This window comes from Oncorhynchus clarkii, chromosome 10 (genome assembly GCF_045791955.1).
Source record: "Oncorhynchus clarkii lewisi isolate Uvic-CL-2024 chromosome 10, UVic_Ocla_1.0, whole genome shotgun sequence".
NCBI lineage: Eukaryota > Metazoa > Chordata > Actinopteri > Salmoniformes > Salmonidae > Oncorhynchus > Oncorhynchus clarkii.
This window is the reverse complement of record NC_092156.1, coordinates 38,503,024-38,524,111: the sequence shown is the minus strand read 5'-3', so window position 1 is coordinate 38,524,111 and position 21,088 is coordinate 38,503,024. Positions and strand designations below refer to the sequence as shown.

Here is a 21,088-nt window from a genome sequence, read left to right as displayed (position 1 = left end):
CTCACTAACTTTAAGCATCATCTGTCAGAGCAGCTTACAGGTCATTGCACCTGTACATAGCCCATCTGTAAATAGCCCACCCAACTACCTCATCCCCATATTGTTATTATTTTTTTCTGCTCCTTTGCACCCCAATATCTCTACTTGCACATTCATCTTCTGCACATCTATCACTCCAGTGTTTAATTTCTATATTGTAATTATTTTGCAACTATGGCCTATTTATTGCCTTACCTCTCTAATCTTACTTCATTTGCACACACTGTATATATTATTTTCTATTGTGTTATTGACTGTACGTTTGTTTATTCCATGTGTAACTCTGTGTTGTTTGTCGCTTTGCTTGACCTTGGCCAGGTCACAGTTGTAAATGAGAACTTGTTCTCAACTGGCCTACCTGTTTAAATAAAGGGGAAATCAAAAATGAAAAAAAAAACATTCGGCCATCAGAATTTCTACCAGTGGTCCTTATAGGACACATCACTGCACTCTATAGTCCTCTATAAACGGGTAATCTCTGTATACCTCTCGCAAGACCCACTGGTTGATGCTTATTTATAAAACCCTCTTAGGCCTCACCCCCCCCCAGCCCCCCCAACCTGAGATATCTACTGCATCCCTCATCCTCCACATACAACACCCATTCTGCCAGTCACAATCTGTTAAAGGTCCCCAAAGCACACACATCCCTGGGTCTCTCCTCTTTTCAGTTTGCTGCAGCTAACAACTGGAACAAGCTGCAACAAACACTCAAACTGGACAGTTTTATCTCAATCGCTTCATTCAAAGACTCAATCATGGACACTATTACTGACCATTGTGGCTGCTTTGTGTGATGTTTTGTTGTCACTATCTGCTTGCCCTTTGTGCTGTTGTCTGTGCCCAATAATGTTTGTACCATGTTTTGTGCTGTTACCATGCTGTGTTATGTGTTGCTGCCTTGCTATGTTGTTGTCTTAGGTCTCTCTTCATGTAATGATCAAATCAAATGTATTTGTATAGCCCTTCGTACATCAGCTGATATCTCAAAGTGCTGTACAGAAACCCAGCCTAAAACCGCAAACAGCAAGCAATGCAGGTGTAGAAGCACGGTGGCTAGGAAAAACTCCCTAGAAAGGCCCAAACCTAGGAAGAAACCTAGAGAGGAACCAGGCTATGTGGGGTGGCCAGTCCTCTTCTGGCTGGGCCGGGTAGAGATTATAACAGAACATGGCCAAGATGTTCAAATGTTCATAAATGACCAGCATGGTCAAATAATAATAATCACAGGCAGAACAGTTGAAACTGGAGCAGCAGCACGGCCAGGTGGACTGCGGACAGCAAGGAGTCATCATGTCAGGTAGTCCTGAGGCAAGGTCCTAGGGCTCAGGTCCTCCGAGAGAGAGCGAAAGAAAGAGAATTAGAGAGAGCATACTTAAATTCACACAGGACACCGGATAGGACAGGAGAAGTATTCCAGATATGCCAAACTGACCCTAGCCCCCCGACACAAACTACTGCAGCATAAATACTGGAGGCTGAGACAGGAGGGGTCAGGAGACACTGTGGCCCCATCCGATGACACCCCCGGACAGGGCCAAACAGGAAGGATATAACCCCACCCACTTTGCCAAAGCACAGCCCCCACACCACTAGAGCACATATGTCAGAGTCAAGGCCCGCGGGCCACATCCGGCCCGCAAGAAGGTTTTTTACGGCCCCTGGGATGATCTTGATTTATTATTAGAACCGGCCCGCAGCAAGCCGGCAGCCCGCAGATCTTTTACACGCACCAATACTACATTTCCCACAATGCAAAGGTGACGCACCGAGCAGTAGGCTGCTTCATTTCAATATTTATTGGCACAGCAGTCGTCAGCATCACAGTAAAATTAACTTTCAGATACCCATCAAAAATGGCAAAACGGAAGGTGGATACTGAGAACCGGGGGTTTCAAACAAGGTGGGAGTCGGAGTATATGTTCACGAAGGTAGCTGGAAAACCTGTGTGTCTTCTGTGTGGAGAAAGTGTGGCGGTACTGAAAGAGTATAATCTGAGACGACATTATGAAACGAAACACGCGGACAAAAACAAGAATATGGACATGGAACAAAGGCTACAAAAGGCAGAGGAATTAAAACGAGGCCTCAAATCTCGACAGGCTCTGTTCAAAAAAGCCAAATCACAAGGCCAGGCTGCTGTCAAGGCCAGTTTTATTTTGGCAGAAGAGATCGCTAAATCAGCCCGGCCATTTACGGAGGGGGATTTCATCAAAAACTGCATGATTAAAGTTTGTGACGAAGTTTGCCCAGAAAAAAGGCAACTCTTTTTAAATGTGAGTCTGAGCAGAAACACCATTGCCGAGAGAGTAGACCAGTTGTCCATCAATCTAAAAGAGCAGCTTGTGAAAAAGGGAAAAGATTTTATTGCATATTCCTTGGCTGTGGATGAGAGCACCGACATTTCTGACATTGCCCAGTTGTCAATTTTCATCCGCGGAGTGGACTCCAACCTAAGCGTGACAGAGGAGTTTTTGGCTTTACGTCCTATGCATGGCACAACTACGGGGCATGATTTGTATGAAGAGGTGTCAAGATGTGTAAATGAGATGGAGCTGCCTTGGGAAAAACTCGTGGGTTTGACAACCGACGGAGCACCTGCGATGTGTGGACACAGGAGCGGACTGGTGGCGAAGATACGGGAAAAGATGCAAGAGGAAAACGCGACAGGTGAGCTGACAGCTTATCATTGTATCATACACCAGGAAGCGTTGTGCGGTAAAGCCTTGAAAATGGAGCATGTAATGAGCATCATCACGCGCACAGTTAACTTTATCAGAGCCAAAGGTTTGAATCACCGCCAGTTCAAGGCATTTCTGACGGAGTTAGAAACGGAGCATGGTGATTTGCCTTATCACACAGAGGTGCGATGGCTAAGCCAGGGAAAGGTGCTTCAAAGATGTTTCGAGCTTCGTGAGGAGATTTGTCTGTTCTTGGACAGCAAAGGGAAAGACACAACACAACTCCGAGACGAAATGTTTCTGTGTGAAATGGCTTTTCTGTGTGACATTACGAGTCATCTGAATGCAATAAACTTGCAGCTGCAGGGTCGGGATCGTGTCATCTCTGATATGTACAGTACAGTGAAGGCATTTAAAACCAAACTGACTCTGTGGGAGACGCAGATGCGGAAAGAAAATTTGAGCCACTTTCCCAGCTGCCAGACCATGAAAGAGAAGCTCTCTACCAGTGCGTTCCCGAGCACACAGTTGGCTGATAAAATAGGTATGCTTGCCGCTGACTTTCGACGCCGATTTGCTGACTTTGAAGCACAAAAAAGCAGGTTGGAACTGCTCGGTAACCCATTTGCTGTTGACGTGGAAAGCTCACCACCAAACCTCCAAATGGAGTTGATTGACCTCCAATGCAATGATGCACTGAGGGCAAAATATGCGGCAGTGGGTGCTGCGGAGTTCGCCCGTTTCCTCCCCGGCACAATGCCCCAGCTGCGCATCCAGGCTGCTCAAACGTTGTCTATGTTTGGCAGCACATACCTGTGTGAACAACTGTTTTCTTTGATGAACCTGAACAAAACATCACACAGAAGTCGACTTACTGCTGAACACCTCCACTCAATTCTGAGGATTTCTTCAGCTCAGAGCCTTACCCCGAACATTGATGAACTTGTGGAAAAGATGGGACACCACCAAGTATCACCCTCAACCTCAAACAAGTGAACATTACTGTGCAATCACATATTTAGAGTTTTTACTCAGTTCAAGTTTAAAAGTTAAAATTTAATATTTGTTTTCACTGCATGTTACTTCTCCTTAAACAAAGTGTTGTTTTTGATTAATAGATTTTTGCACTTTATTTTTTTGTATTTCAATCCAATTATATTTTAAAAATATTTCAGTTGAGTGGATGATAGAAAATTGCTATTATTGTTTTTTCTTTGAAGTAAATTTAGCCCACTTTTGCTAAAATAGAAAATATAGTCTACTGATGGTGCCTTGAATACCGGTTTCTTTCATTTAATGTTCATGTTATGGGGATATTTATATAAAGGAAATTTGTCTTTTGTGTCTGTTGAAAATTAAAGATTACTGACAGAGCCATAAGAAAATATTGCTTTATTTATCTGATCATATTGTAATATATTTGTTAGGTTTTCAGTAGGTTCAATTAGGTTCACTAGACTATATGCGTCATTTAAAATTTTTTCAATGAACATTCGAACAGTCCGGCCCTCGTCTTGTAGCTGATTTTTTTATTTGGCCCTCCGTCCATTTGACTTTGACACCCCTGCACTAGAGGGATATCTTCAACCACCAACTTACCATCCTGAGACAAGGCCGAGTATAGCCCACAAAGATCTGCGCCACGGCACAACCCAAGGGGGGGCGCCAACCCAGACAGGAAGATCACATCAGTGACTCAACCCACTCAAGTGACGCACCCCTCCTAGGGACGGTATGAAAGAGCCCTAGTAAGCCAGTGACTCAGCCCCTGTAATAGGGTTAGAGGCAGATAATCCCAGTGGAAAGAGGGGAACCAGCCAGGCAGAGACAGTAAGGGCGGTTCGTTGCTCCAGAGCCTTTCCGTTCACCTTCACACTCCTGGACCAGACTACACTCAATCATATGACCCACTGAAGAGATGAGTCTTCAGTAAAGACTTAAAGGTTGAGACCGAGTTTGTGTCTCTCACATGGGTAGGCAGACCATTCCATAAAAATGGAGCTCTATAGGAGAAAGCACAACAATGTTGTGTTGTCTCTTGTCGTGTCTTTGACTCATTAAATGTGAAGACTTATTTATATCAAATCAGTTCTCTAGGTTTAATTATTAAGTGATGAAACTAATAATGTAAACATTAATTAACTAGGAAGTCGGGGCACCATGGAAAAAGTTGAGATTAAAGTTATAATTTTCCAAATATAATTTTTCAGATATTTTAATATCTGATCAATTAGTATTCTATTAATGAATTATTAATTGTTACCTCAATCTCATTCCAAACAAGGTAAAATTATTGGTTATCTGCAGGAACCCTAGTTTCCATAATGAATCAGCAATATACAAATTGGTTTAATTATTTATTTACTAACTAACTAAATAATCACTGAAATACATAAAACAAACATTAGATATTGGTTACTAACAATGATAGAAAAGTCCCTAGTGGGCTAAGCCGATATGACGGCTTGGTAGACAAAGGAAAGGGGTGGGGACTGAGAGAACGGGAAAGACAAAATGGATTCACTGCACACAGTCTATAATTATATTCATTAAAATGCTAATCCTTTGCACATGAACGGCCGCTCATTCTGAAAGAAATTGCTATGTATATATTTACACCTGGATGTCGTTGTTGTCTCTCCGTTAAACACTCGATCGTCCGGTAGAGATCATCAGTCTCTGGTTAACTTTCCGAGGAGTCACAATGTATTTCGTGGTTGTAGGGGGTTAGTATGGATACTTCAGAGTACCATTTGGAAATGTTCTCATAGGATAGATGTTTCGGCGGTCGTTGGTATTCTCGTTCTAGACTTTTATGTCATTTCTAGCTGCAGACTAGTAATTATACGTCTATGATTTGCTCTTATTCTGTAGTGATCGATAGTCTCAGAGTTTAACCATTTCCAGCCGTGTATCCAAACTACAGCTGTATGGTCTCCGATGGCCCATGGAATTGTAGCCATTCCAATGTGGAGACTCCTGTGCCGGCATTCTCTGACTTGTTAACCATTCGAGACGTCTGGCTTACCGTGGGTCTCTTTGGCATGAAATGTACATTTCGTCACAGGTGGTGACGCCCAACGTAATGTCTATGCCATCGATTTGGTTAACTTTATATGAAAACCCATTCTCTAATTTAGAAGGTTAACATCACATTACATTTAACAGTAGTTAGATGTAAACCTGACAGCTTGGAAATGTACACTTTAAGAGATACAGTTATGTGTTTCCTGTCCTTCATGAGATCACCAAATGAAACACACTCGTCATAACTGTCCCTTTAAGTGTCCACGGACCATTCCCACATTCTCAAAAGTAGAAATATTGTTTAGTTTTCCCCATTTTGGGTATTAGGAGTTTTGAATAAAATAAGGTCTTTGTTCTGGTAGACTCTCTCAGTACTGCATGGCAGTTTCTACCAGGTATTTATGACCTGTCGTAAATTCATAAAACTAGAGAGAGAGCTATGATCTTCCCCCAGGGCACGTCATGACACTCTCTTGTCGTGATGTGTGTGTGTGTTGTCCTATATTTATATTTTATTTTTAATCCCAGCCCCCGCAGGAGGCCTTTGTCTTTTGGTAGGCCGTCATTGTAAATAAGAATTTGTTCATAACTGACTTGCCTAGTTAAAAAGGTTAAATAAATACATTTGTTATCTGTGAAGGATGAGGAGCTATCTCTGACAGTTTGCCTTCACATGACGATATAACAACCTACCAGCATCAGACTGAGGTACGTCAGGTAGGCCAAAACAATCTGAGAGAGAACTTTTTATTTGTTTGACTTTTATCGTGTATTTATTGCAGTATATGTACATAATATTCACTGAGAGTAAAAAACATTAGGAACATAAGGTGTCGAAAGTGTTCCGAAAGTACAACCATATCCCGTTTAAAGGCACTTAAATATTTTGTCTGCCCAATCACCCACTGAATGGCACACACACAATCCATGTCTCAAGTTTCTCAAGGCTTAGAGATCCTTCTTTAACCTGTCTCCTCCACTTCATCCACACTGATTGAAGTGGATTTAACAGGTGATATCAGTAAGGGATCATAGCTTTCACCTGGTCAGTCCATCGCATGGAAAGAGCAGGTGTTCCTAATGTTTGTACACTCAGTGCTGTATATAAATCAAACATTAAAATTGCCTTGTAAAGCTCTTATACATTGATCCATTGTTTATGAGGTGGTTGGCAAGAACGTTTTCTATAGATGATCTTTATATGCCCAAATCATCTCTACAGTCTGCTGGTTGTACAGAATCACAAACTCCCAACGCATGCAATATATAAAATGTAATCCAAATGAAATTATAAATAGAGAGAGAGAGTACTTTAATCCACATTATTGTCTCCCGAGTGGTGCAGTCGTCTAAGGCACTGCATTTTAGTGCTAGAGGCGTCACTACAGACCCTGGTTCGATTCCAGGCTGTATCACAACCGGCCATGATTGGGAGTACCATAGGGCGGCACACAATTGGCCCAGCATTGGAAAGCAACACAGCTTCAGTCTGGAGCCTGAGTTTGTGACTATTTCTTCTCTTGTTTGCTCCCGACTTTATTTGCCAGTCCACAAAGGTCTTATCTAATTCAGTTACAAGGTAGAACCAAACAAGATATATTATGTATACTTCAGTTTTCTGTTTTTATTAACATCAAGTCTTGTTATGCTGTTATGTGCAGCACTTCAACCAGAGCAATACAAAGATCATGGTCTGTTCTGTTGATCTCATCCATAGGTTTTTGTTGAGAAGTCACTTTTTATTTACTCATTGTTGGAGTCTGCTCAGGCCTTCCTCTCACAATGTGCCACTATGGATCAGACGGCAAAGACGGCAAAGGAAGTCGGCAGGATATAGCAAAACCAATTATCAGATCGTTAAGTCAATAAATTAGCAGTACTGGTGCTTGGGTAAAATCACTAGTGAAGCCAAGTCGGTAAAAAAAGCCATATTACATGTTGTGATAATTGTATTGTTTGCTCTATAGCCCGTTAAGTCATATGCCTTGTGACTGTGATATACTGTGTCGGCCCAAGGCCGAGACAATAAGAAGACACTGGCAGAAAAAAAATCAACCACATCTTTGCTTCATCAGAAAACCGGAGAGCAACCTCTGTCCAGTGAAGTCCACAAAGCATATTGCATGTAACAAACAGTTACATGACCTACAGCATGGTCAAGCCAGTTAATGTTTCTGACATTTTCGGACTGCTAAACAACTGTTGATTTAGAACCATGGAGAGTTACCTCAAGTTGCAAAGAAAACAGGAGCTGCCTTCACTATTCCAGCAACATTTCAAAATCAACATTTTACATAATCAATTCACCCATGCTTAGTCTAATACAGTGATAACTAAAAGATACAAAAAAAATATTTAGTCCAATCAACTTAAGCTAAATATGATGTGGCTGTCCATGGTTCTGATTTCTGTGTGTGTGTGTGTGTGTGCGCAAGCAGAAAAAACATTTACTTGTAGAGAAAAGCTAATCCTCTTCTCTTTCATGTTGCAGTAACGGTCTATGACTCTGTCATACAGTAAACGGTCTATGACTCTTATTTTTTATTGTCCAAGACTAAAATGTTAGCTTGCTAGCCTAACTTCCTTTCATGGGAACGTTAGCCAGTTAACATTAGCCTTCTAACTAGCTACATATTGAACTTCCTTCCTCTCAGGCAAGGGTCACAATGTATGAATTCATGGTTGGATCAGAATCACCATTATATTTATTGGCCAGTACAGAGAATTAAGTAAAACCACAAGTCCAAATCCCTAACTCCATCAATGGCTAATTTAGGAAAGGGCTAATTGTAGCTAGCTAGCTAGCCACCAGAGAACAACAAAACAACGAGATGGAACAATTCAAGTTGTTCCTGTCAATTACGTATTGCTCTCGAAGGGATGTGATTGGAGTGAAGCCAAATCCAAACTGGCTTCCCTTGGCACTTTATTTTTATTTTTGGTGCACCAGAACCATTCACAGCTGAACTCACTCAGTTTAGCTCAACACTGATTGGTTATTATTTTATACTTTGTTTATCAAGGGAGGCCAAATGCTCGCTGGCTTCCCTTACGTTTAATGCTACGGGTGGCAACAAAGTCATATTCTTTTTGACCAGACCGCATCAGATGGCCTACACATGCAGAGACAGAGGGGTGCTGTTTTGCTCACTTGAATGCTTTCTCTAGTGAGATACATTCAGCCTCTTGCGAATTTAAGGAAAATTATGAAACACAGAGAGACAAAGGATTAATTATGTTATATGTTTCATTTTATTTTTCTTGGTCAGTTTTTTGGAGAAGCTTGGCTTCCCTTGGCATCCATGAATACACACCACTGGGAATGAGTTGTGTTCCTGGTTGGGAAGAAAATGCTAATCACATAATTAGCTAGATCCATTGTCATTGACTCTGCAGTGAGATCTGCCCCTCCTGTTCCTCTGCCTTTCCTCTCTGTAGATATGAGTCCTCAGCAGCAGAGTACCGGTCGCTGGGTGTCGAGGCAGGCTGCAGTGGCTGCAGACATGTGGGAGAGAGTGATGTCACGCAGTGTCCAGCGCCACAAACACATGCAGTGTACACGGATGGGTGGGCATACAACGCGAACGTCTAGCAACCCAAAGGTTGCGTGTTCGAATCTCATCACGGAAAACTTCAGCAATTTATCTTATTAGCAACTTTGCAACAATTTACTACTTTTTAATAACTACTTAGCATGTTAACTAACCCTTCCCCTAACCTTAATCCCAAACCTTAACTTTAACCCATAACCCCTAGCCAACTAGCTAACGTTAGCCACAACAAATTGGAATTCGTAACATATCATACTAATTTAAGTGTCACAGATTTACATTCACAATATTGGTCCAGGTTGGCCCACACAAAATTGCATTAAGATTGTTCAGCCTTCCTATTGGTCAACAAAAGATGGTCTGTCTCTGGTTGTCAAATTGGAAGGCTGCACCCTTCCTCTCTTCCATCAGCGTCAATCAGAGGTGTGGTTAAGCACAATCATCAATGGTAGAAATTACACTGCCATTACATGGTTGCTAAAATTCTATCATGTTCGCCTAATTTCAGTTTGACAAAACAAGCAAAAAATGTCTGAGAGAAATGCTGTGTAGAGAATCATTGTACCATCTAAATCTAAATATTGTTTGAAGCTGGTGGACAAAACCGAAACTAAGAGGCTCAAAAGTGGGGAGGGGATGGGGAGTAAATCCAGGAGGGGGAAGAGTTGTTTAGATTCAGCATAAGTGTTGTTGCAATTCGTTCAGCTTCAACAATGTTTTATTTTTTATATAACCTTTATTTATTAACTAGGCAAGTAAACAAGGGGGAAGCATCTTAGAAATAGTTCCTTTAATGCAGGGGTTCTCAAACCTTTTGGGGCCGGGGACCTGTTTTGTGATAGCAAATTCCTCAGGGACCCCCTCATAATCAGAACACAACAGGTGAGATTAAAAATAGCATACAAGGAGTTTTACTATGACTTCGGCAGTGCATGGCCGGACGAACCAAGTCTCGGGCCCCAGGAAAGAACATTGCCTCTGCAATTCTACAGAGTTTGTCATGTAGCAGAGAGATGTTTTGTTGTTGGCAGGATATTAGCTTTAAAGCTGCAATCTTAGAGATGTGTGTGCTGCAGTGTTTTGTGTTTCCCCGTTGCAGGAGTCCACTGAGGAGAGGCTGAGGCAGTTACTGGAGGTCCACAGGCACCTTGGGCCCAGGTCCCAGCATTGATTTGCCATGCTTTGTGCAAAGCATTGATCTCCTGGTTAAATCTACCATGCTACATAGCTGTGCTTGCTTGATTTACAATGCTGTTTGTTTTATTTCTATGGGAATGTGCCATATTGCCCAACAAAGTGCCATACTACAGTCGTGGCCAATTTGAGAATTACACAAATATAAATTTTCAAAATCTGCTGCCTCAGTTTGTATGATGGCAATTTGCATATACTCCAGAATGTTATAAAGAGTGATCAGATGAATTGCAATTAATTGCAAAGTCTCTCTTTGCCATGCAAATGAACTGAATCCCCCAAAAAACATTTCTACTGCATGTCAGCCCTGCCACAAAAGGACCAGCTGACATCATGTCAGTGTTTCTCTTGTTAATTCAGGTGTGAGTGTTGACAAGGCTGGAGATCACTCTGTCATGCTGATTGAGTTCGAATAACAGACTGGAAGCTTCAGAAGGAGGGTGGTACTTGGAATCATTGTTCTTCCTCTGTCAACCATGGTTAACTGCAAGGAAACACGTGCCGTCATCATTGCTTTGCACAAAAAGGGCTTCACAGGCAAGGATATTGCTGCCAGTAAGATTGCACCTAAATCAACCATTTATCAGATCATCAAGAACTTCAAGGAGAGCGGTTCAATTGTTGTAATGAATGCTTCAGAGCACCCAAGAAAGTCCAGCAAGCACCTGGATTGTCTCCTAAAGTTGATTCAGCTGCGGGATCGGGGCACCACCAGTACAGAGCATGCTCAGGAATGGAAGCAGGCAGGTGTGAGTGCATCTGCACGCACAGTGAGGCAAAGACTTTTGGAGGATGGCCTGGTGTCAAGAAGGGCAGCATAGAAGCCACTTCTCTCCAGGAAAAACATCAGGGACAGACTGATATTCTGCAAAAGGTACAGGGATTGGACTGCTGAGGACTGGGGTAAAGTCATTTTCTCTGATGAATCCCCTTTCCGATTGTTTGGGGCATCCAGAAAAAAGCTTGTCCGGAGAAGACAAGGTGAGCGCTACCATCAGTCCTGTATCATGACAACAGTAAAGCATCCTGAGACCATTCATGTGTGGGGTTGCTTCTCAGCCAAGGGAGTGGGCTCACTCACAATTTTGTCTAAGAATACAGCCATGAATAAAGAATTGTACCAACACAATCCCACAATTTCTGACAAACTCCAAGCATTGATTATGCAAGAATGGGCTGCCATCAGTCAGGATGTGGCCCAGAAGTTAATTGACAGCATGCCAGGGCGGATTGCAGAGGTCTTGAAAAAGAAGGGTCAACACTGCAAATATTGACTCTATGCATCAGCTTCATGTAATTGTCAATAAAAGCCTTTGACATTTATGAAATGCTTGTAATTATACTTCAGTTTTCCATAGTAACATCTGACACAAATATCTAAAGACACTGAAGCAGCAAACTTTGTGAAAATTCATATTTGTGTCATTCTCAAAACCTTTGGCCACGACTGTACATTAAGTAAGCCATCAAACCCAGACCACTTATTGGGATCATCCTCAGGCACTTGGTATGATTGGATTATTACAGTATAACAAGAATGTGTGATATACAGTGTCTAAGATGAAGAGACAGAAATTAGCTCTGTCACTGCAAATAATCTGGATGCACCTGAAGCGAGGACATTATTTGGTGTTGATCTAAACATATCCATATTTCCCTCCTTTCCCTAGCTGATCTGAACAACACCAGGTTCTCTGCTTATTGAACAATACATGAAGCTGCGACGTGTACAACAGGCCTTGAGATGTGTAATTTAGCAGACACTCTTATCCAGAGCGACTTAGTAGCAATTAGGGTTAAGTGCCTTGCTCAAGGACACATCAACAGATTTTTCACCTAGTCTCCTCAGGGATTCAAACCAGCAACCTTTCAGTTACTGTCCCAATGCTCTTAACCGCTAGGCTATCTGCCTCCCCTACGTCTGAGTATTTTGTTTATTGCATTACACTGGGCTGACTCTGTACCGGCACCCCCCTGTATATATTGTTATTTTTACTGCTCCTCTTTAATTACTTGTTTCTTTTATCTCTTATTCTTATCTGTATTTTTTGAAACTGTACTGTCGGTTAGGGGCTCGTAAGTAAGCATTTCACTGTAAGGTTGTATTCCGCGCATGTGCCTAAAAAATTGGATTTGAACTACACTCCATTGTATTTTGTAACAAGATACTTTCAAAAGCTGTACTTTAGTATTTTCAAAATACAAAATAATTTTCAAAACCATTTCGTTATAACGGTTCACAATTTTGTGGCTGTCACGACTTTTGCCGAAGTCGGTTCCTCTCCTTATTCTGGCAGCGTTCGGCGGTCGACGTCACCGGTCTTCTAGCCATCAACTATCCACCTTTCATTTTCCATTTATTTTGTCTTGTTTTCCCACACACCTGGTTGGTACATTGGTACATTCCCTCATTACTTGTCGTGTATTTAACCCTCTGTACCCCCCATGTCTGTGTGTAAAATTGTTTGTTGTAAAGTGCTTGTGCACTCTGACTGGTTCGCGACGGGTTATTTTTGTACCCATATTTTGTTGTTCTGGGTGCCGTTGGTTTTGCATATTAAACTGCTCCGGTTATTACCCAGTTCTGCTCTCCTGCTCCTGACTTCCCTGCAGCCAGTCACACACCCCTTACAGTGGCTTCCTTTCACCCTGCAAAGTCTGATGGCACTATGGTGTGATAAGAGCATCTGCTAAATGGATATGTAAAAATTAACAATTGCAAAGCATGCAGAGTATTGCTCTGATGAGCTCCGCCCCAAAACAAGGTCAATGACAATACCCAGTGTGCTTTGCAGTTGTTCATTTTCACATACACATTTACATTTGTCATTTAGCAGATGCTCTTCTCCAGAGTGACAGTGCTCTCAGATGTCTTGCTCCCAGACAGACTCAATAACTTTTTTGCTCGCTTTGAGGACGATACAGTGCCACTGACACGGCCCGCTGCCAAAACCTGCAGGCTCTCCTTCACTGCAGCCGACGTGAGTAAAACTTCCTGACGGGCTGCCCCCTGGTGATGAGGGTAGGAAAACAACATCTCCACCCCGCTGATCCTCAACACTGGGGCCCCACAAGGGTGTGTTCTGAGCCCTCTCCTGTACTCCCTGTTCACCCACAACTGCGTGGCCATGCACGCCTCCAACTCAATCATCAAGTTTGCGGACGACACTACAGTGGTAGGCTTGATTACCAACAACGAGATGGCCTACAGGGAGGAGGTGAGGGCCCTCGGAGTGTGGTGTCAGGAAAATAACCTCACACTCAATGTCAACAAAACAAAGAGATGATTGTGGACTTCAGGAAACAGCAGAGGGAGCACCCCCCCTATCCACATCGACGGGACAGTAGTAAGTTTAAAGTTCCTCGGCGTACACATCACGGACAAACTGAATTGGTCCACCCACACAGACAGCGTGGTGAAGAAGGTGCAGTAGCGCCTCTTCAACCTCAGGAGGCTGAAGAAATTCGGCTTGTCACCAAAAGCACTCACAAACTTCTACAGATGCACAATCGAGAGCATCCTGTCGGGCTGTATACGGCAACTGCTCCACCCACAACCGTAAGGCTCTCCAGAGGGTAGTGAGGTCTGCACAACGTATCACCGGGGGCAAACAACCTGCCCTCCAGGACACCTACACCACCCGATGTCACAGGAAGGCCATAAAGATCATCAAGGACAACAACCACTCGAGCCACTGCCTGTTCACCCCGCTATCATCCAGAAGACGAGGTCAGTATAGGTGCATCAAAGCGGTCCCCGAGAGACTGAAAAACAGCTTCTATCTCAAGGCCATCAGACTGTTAAACAGCCACCACTAACATTGAGTGGCTGCTGCCAGCATACTGACTCAACTCCAGCCACTTTAATAATGGGAATTTATGGAAATGTATGTAAAAATGTATCACTAGCCACATTAAACAATGCCACTTAATATGTTTACATACCCTACATTACTCATCTCATATGTATATGCTGTACTCATTTAAACTGCTGCATCTTGCTGCATCTTGCCATCTTTATGTAATACATGTATCACTAGCCACTTTAAACTTTGCCACTTTATGTTTATATACCCTACATTACTCATCTCATATGTATATACTGTACTCTATACCATCTACTGCATCTTGCCTATGCCGTTCTGTACCATCACTCATTCATATATCTTTATGTACATATTCTTTATCCCTTTGTGTATAAGGTAGTAGTTGTGGAATTGTTAGGTTAGATTACTCGTTGGTTATTTCTGCATTGTCAGAACTAGAAGCACAAGCATTTTGCTACACTCGCATTAACATCTGCTAACCATGTGTATGTGACAAATAAAATTTGATTTGATTTGCATTCAACTAATGTAGATAAACAACAACGTATCACAGTCAAAGCAAGTAAGAGAGTTTTTGAGAATGTTGTTGATGTTCGTCCGGCTACTTGCAAATGTATTTTCGTATTTTAAAATACATGTATTTGAATTAAATACAATACTTTGGTCTTTAGGGTATTTTGTAGTTGTATTTTGTCATTTATGCTCGTCCTTGTCTGTGTCCTATTTCCTGTCTAAGGGGAGGATGTTCTGGCAGGTGTCTGGTCCTGGTGGATGTGCTGATCAGCAACACCTCAGTGCCCTGCTCCAGGAGCTCATCCAGGTCCCACGGCAGCCAGGAGAGGTGGCCGCCTTCGGAGGGAGCAACGTGGAGCCCAGCGTGGCCAGCTGCTTTCGCATGGTGAGCTAGGATTTACGTTGGTCAAAATAAGCATTTAGCTATTACTGTTAAGTACAGCCCAAGGTTTTCCCCATGTTAGTCGCTGTTATAGTACAATATTACAAGAAGGGTAGAAATAAAATCCAAACTGTGTTAAAAACTCTCATTGGATTATCTCCAATCTTGATATGTGATGTTATTGATTTTCAAAATGGATTTTGAACATTCTTTATGCACTTGTAAGGTGTACCATTATCCATTATGTGAGCAGCAGACTAATGTCAAAAGAGGATTTGAGGCTATTTATACATCGGAGAGTAGCTCTGAGACCATGGTGGAGAGATGCAGATGCCTAAACACTGTGAGATCTATTAAACTGAGCATCTAATTTATGATGACAGTTATGCTAACTCAAACCTTATGTCAAACATTCATGATGAATATGGTGAGACATCAATGCCTTGTTTCTGATAGACTCTTATAGATGAGTCAGTCATATGTCTGCTGCCTCAGTCTCATCTTGACGTGTCTGAGATTAGTGTACACTAAATTGTTTGATGGGGTCATGGCATTTTAATGGGCTGTGTTATCCGAAAGGGCTAATCACCACAGGCCCTGTCTCTGACCTTGTGCTGTCTGGCACTTATGTGTACGTTGTGTATTTGTACATGCACACATGTTTTGCATGTCTTTGTGTAGTAAATATGTGATTTATTCTCTGTTATGTAGCCCTGAAAGATACCCAGCAGTCTCTTACTCCAGGAGAATTGGGATGCCACTATAGTAGACAGGCTTTATCAGGCTCCACAGCTGGATTAGAGCACACCACTGGAACCCAAACGGGAATAGCAACTTAATTATGTCATTTCTCTCATGTAGACCCTTAAGAAATTAAACATGGAGTGACTTTCAAACCCTTTTAATGAGAATTGTGTCCAGTAATGAACATTAGTGACTCATGAGAACTTTCTTTAACATTTCTCATCATCAATTTCATGACTTATTTCTGGAAATAAAGGACTGAGACTAGAGTAATTTACTACAGCTCTACTAAGTCAGTCTCTGAAGGGAACTACTGTCCCCAGGCTGCCAGAGAGCATATGCCCTGCCTCTGGATCGCTGGTGGTCTCATGGTCCTCCTCTCCTCTCTTCCCCACCATGTGGCTATAGGCTCCTGGGAAAACCTCCATCCAGCTGTCCCACTTCCTGGAGTGGATGAGCCTGGAGCTCCAGTCCGTTGTGTGGCTGTCTGTGCTGCAGCGAGTGGTCCAGGCAGAGAACGCCTAACACCAGGCCAAGTGCTCCACCTGGAATCAGTTTCATATCAAGAGCTTTAGGTGAGCCACAGGGCCTCAACAGGTGAATGCTATTTCAACCATGTAGGGAATGTCAAAGCTGCTTCCTGTCCTGGCATACTACCAAGGGCAAGGCTTTAATTTACCCCATCATTGAGTACTACAGTACACCCCAGTAAAAAGCATAAATCATAGTCCACAGATGCTGAGATACGATTGTCTCATGTCCCATCTGAGACCACCAAAGTGGGGGATGTACATCCACACAATTCCTAGCCAACGCGTCTCCGGTACGTACGTGTCCTCTATTCATTTGAATGTGTTGACAGTTGGTGAAATTGCTTGAGCTGGGCTGAGAATTTGACAACGGTCCAATGTTGGAGAACACTGCCCTGCGTACGCATACACATTTTGGACTCTGATAAACCCATAAGACTAATTTCATTATGCCATCAGTATTTTTTATGTCACTCTCAGCCCATCCCAGCTATCACCATAAACCACCCTCATTTGGTTTCCATGTGTCATATATTTTTCAATTGTGATGTTTTACATACATTGAACCTTTCTAATCGTATATTTGTTATTTTTATTTAACTAGGCAAGTCGGTTAAGAAGGCATTTCTATTTACAATGACGGCCTACCAAAAGGCAAAAGGCCTCCTGCGGGGACGGGGGCTGGGATTAAAAATAAAATGTATATAGGACAAAACACACATCACGACAAGAGAGACAACACAACACTACATAAAGAGAGACCTAAGACAACAGCATAGCATGGCAGCAACACATGACAACACAGCATGGTAGCAGCACAAAACATGGTATAAACATTATTGGGCACAGACAACAGCATAAAGGACAAGAAGGTAGAGACAACAATACATCACGCAAAGCAGCCACAACTGTCAGTAATAGTGTCCATGATTGAGTCTTTGAATGAAGAGATTAAGATAAAACTGTCCAGTTTGAGTGTTTGTTGCAGCTCGTTCCAGTCGGTAGCTGCAGCAAACTGAAAAGACGAGCGACTCAGGGATGTGTGTGCTTTAGTATCCACAGATTGTGAGCTAAAGATGAAAACCTTTTCTGCAAGTATTATTTGACTGACTATGGCTTTGTAAATCGCCCAACACTGCTATTTGTAAGGTTCATTTTAAGTGTTTGTTTTTTTTACCAGAATAAATGGGATCCCGGGTGGCGTAGTGGTCTAAGGCACTGCATCTCAGTGCTTGAGGCGTCACTACAGACTCCTTGGTTTGATTCCAGGCTTTATCACAACAGGTCATGATTGGGAGTCCCATAGGGCAGCGCACAATTGGCCCAGCGTCGTCCGGGTTTGGCCGTGTAGGCCGTCATTGTAAATAAGAATTTGTTCTTAATTGACTTGCCTAGTTAAATTTAAATGTAAAATTAATCTAGGGATTCTGTCTATTCACAGCAAAATCTACAGAGCTGAGATTGTTGTACGGCGGAAATAATCATTTAAATTGAAAAACATCAAGTGTTGTTTTTGTACCAGTTCATAAACCATGTAATCGGTATGTCAAATCTCTTCCCATTTATTTTGAAACCTGAATGGTGCTGCTGTCAAAATTTTTGTCCTCAAACGAAACTCTTATATTTTTCTATTTGTGCCAAATCCTTACAGCCAATTTGCATCTTTAATATATGGCAGGCAAACAAGTTCCCTACCTTCTCCCTTTTCCACTTGTCTCCTCCATTTTTGTGGGTTATGCTGCAATCAGTTGGTTGTAAATTTGGATTGAGCAGACATTCCCATATATTTCCGATAGCTACATATGTGACATAACTCCACCGTTTCTATTCATAATATAATTAATAAATATAATGCAGTTTTAAAATAAAAAATCCATAAAGAATGTTGTTTTATTAAGCAGTATATTTGAGTTTAACCATAACATTTACTGTAATATTTGTTCTATCTTTTCTGGAGGATAAAACAGAAATTGTAACCAGCTTTGTATGGCTTGTTTAAGAAAGAGCGATACTTTAAACAAAATTTTATTTTCAATTCGTCGGAACTTAGAAGTTGTAATCTGTATAAAGACAAAAAGGCAATTTTTGAACAAATCTACTGGAGAACCATTTTAGGTTTAAGTATAATTTATGTATGAGTGAAGCTTTTAGTGAGAGGTTTAAAGCTTTAATATTTTATAATTTTAGATCCCCAAACTCATATTCATTATATAAATAGGCACATTTAATTTGTCTGGCTTAGCATTCCAAATAAAAATAAATGTTTTTTGCTCATATGATTTAAAAAATGAGTCATCTGGAGTAGGCAGTGCCATTAGTAAGTAAGTAAACTGTGATAGGACCAAAGAGTTAATAATTGTGATTTTTCCATAAATAGACAAGTGTTTACCTCTCCATGGTTGCAGAATCTTATCCATTTTTGCAAACTTTCTATTGAAATTGATTGTGATAAGTTGATTTATATGTTTTGAGATGTGAATACCAAGTATGTCTACTGCACCATCCGCCCATTTTATTGGTAAACTACAAGGTCTTTTAATGATCCAATACGTAATATGGTACACTTGTCATAATTAGGTTTTAGTCCAGAAGCTAGAAAAGTGATCAAGATCTTCAATGAGACTGTGCAGGGATCCAGATTGCAGACTTAAGAAAAAACTAGAGTCATCAGCATACATTGACACTTTTGTTTTTATTCCCTGGGTTTCTAACCCCTTGATGTTTTTGTTTGATCTAATTTTAATAGCTAGCATTTCAAATGGTCATAATAAATAGATTTGGAGACAACGGACAGCCTTGTTTTACTCCTCTTAAAAGCTCAACACTTTCTGAGAAGTAACCTTTATTTACTATTTTACATCTGGGGCTGCTGTACATAACTTTAACCCATTGTAATTGAGATGCACTTAAATTAAAGTAATTTAGGCATTTATAAATAAATTATAGTCGTACTTTATCAAACACCTTTTCAAAATCTGCTTTGAAGACCAGGCCTGGTATATTTGATGTTTCATCATGTTCAATTGTTTCAAGTAATTGTTGTATATTATCTCCAATATGTTGTCCATGTAAAAAAAAACTGTCTGATCAAGATGAACAATATCTGGTAAAAAACGTTTTTATTCTATGTGCTATGCATTTCGCCAGGAAGTTTGCATCACAACATTGAAGTGTAAGAGGCATCCAGTTTTTTAAATGGACTGGCTTTTTATACTTACCACCTGGGTCCTGTTTTAGTAGTAATGAAATCAGACCTGGTTGAGTACTTGAAAGTCTACAATTTTTATAGGAGTAATTAAATCATGCTAATAATGGATCTTTAGGTACATCAAAAAAGGTCTGATATATCTGGTATACCATCAAGCCCTGGTGTTTTTCCAGACTGAAAATATTTAATTGCCTCAAAGTTCCTCTTTCTGTAAATTTGTTAATTTTATGCCATCAATGTTTACTACACCCAAGCATGGATTCTAGAATACTTCCAAGGAATTGAAATGTCTGTTATTTTCTGATTTCAGAACAAACCACTTCAGGGGAGAGGATGTGATTTTTCCAAAACACTGAAGAACAAGTTCAAATGTACAGCCTGTCTTGGGGGCAGGGAGTGAGGATTATTAGTCCTAAAGCCTGGGAGGTCTTATGTGATGGAACATCTAGAGACTGTCAGCACAGATTGACACTCCTTATTTTGATAGACATCTCTGTGCTTCCGTCAGGTCCAGCTCGTCCCCAAGGCTTCCCCTCTGACACACACTCCAGAATTGAGCACTATACCTGTAGGTATGAGTCAAGAAATAATTTTATAGCATCACCTGCCTGCTGATGCCCACTAGTTGAGTAGGCTTCACCCCAGGGGTATTGATCAGTTGTAACACATCTGTGAATAAGGCTCAGAGAAGTCAGAGAAGTGGGCCAGCCCTACCAGACAGCACAGGAGAGCACGCTGAAGGTCAGCAGGGTCCACAGAACTTCATAACCCAGTTTTTATCAGGCAATGACTCCTGCAGACTATACTTTGAACAGCTGGGTTGACATCAGCAGACTGTGCATAGTGAACACTACTTGCATGCAAAGGATAGCCTGTCAGTTTCTTCCCCCTGACATTTAAGTAATCTGTAGTAGGCTAACTCCTTAATTTTAATTTGTACATTATACATGCATGCAGTCTTCATATGTCATTATATTCTGCCCTCAGCAGCACTGCTCACAATGTGCCTTTTCTCTGAAATAATCTTCTCCACACAGATGAACATGATGCCACTAACGAGTATGGTGGAGTGGCGTGACTCCTTTGTTTGGGTTTAATCATAAAACATTTGGTCTGGCGTGTCCTCGTTCTCTGCCACATCATGTTTATAAAATGTAAACAATGAGTGAAGAAGGCACAGAAATGTAATTCTGACAAAGAAAAGCACATAAACCTGACTTAGCAGCAACAGCTAGGGTTTCCCTTTTGTAATGTTAAGACTGCTGGATTTGCACTTCTTGGAATTCCCTCCCAGTGACACATTTAATTTTACAGTGAACTGTTTTTACTCTCTGCTTCTGTTCAAGACTCGTTGAGATGGAGAACTGCTCCTTCTTCACTGAGAGCCTGTGA

At 41.5% G+C, this 21,088-nt stretch overlaps 1 pseudogene; it reads left to right on the top strand.

Moving 5' to 3' along the window:
- Positions 1 to 21,088, top strand: part of LOC139419228 (dystrophin-related protein 2-like) — a 29,901-nt pseudogene extending 8,813 nt beyond the window's left edge.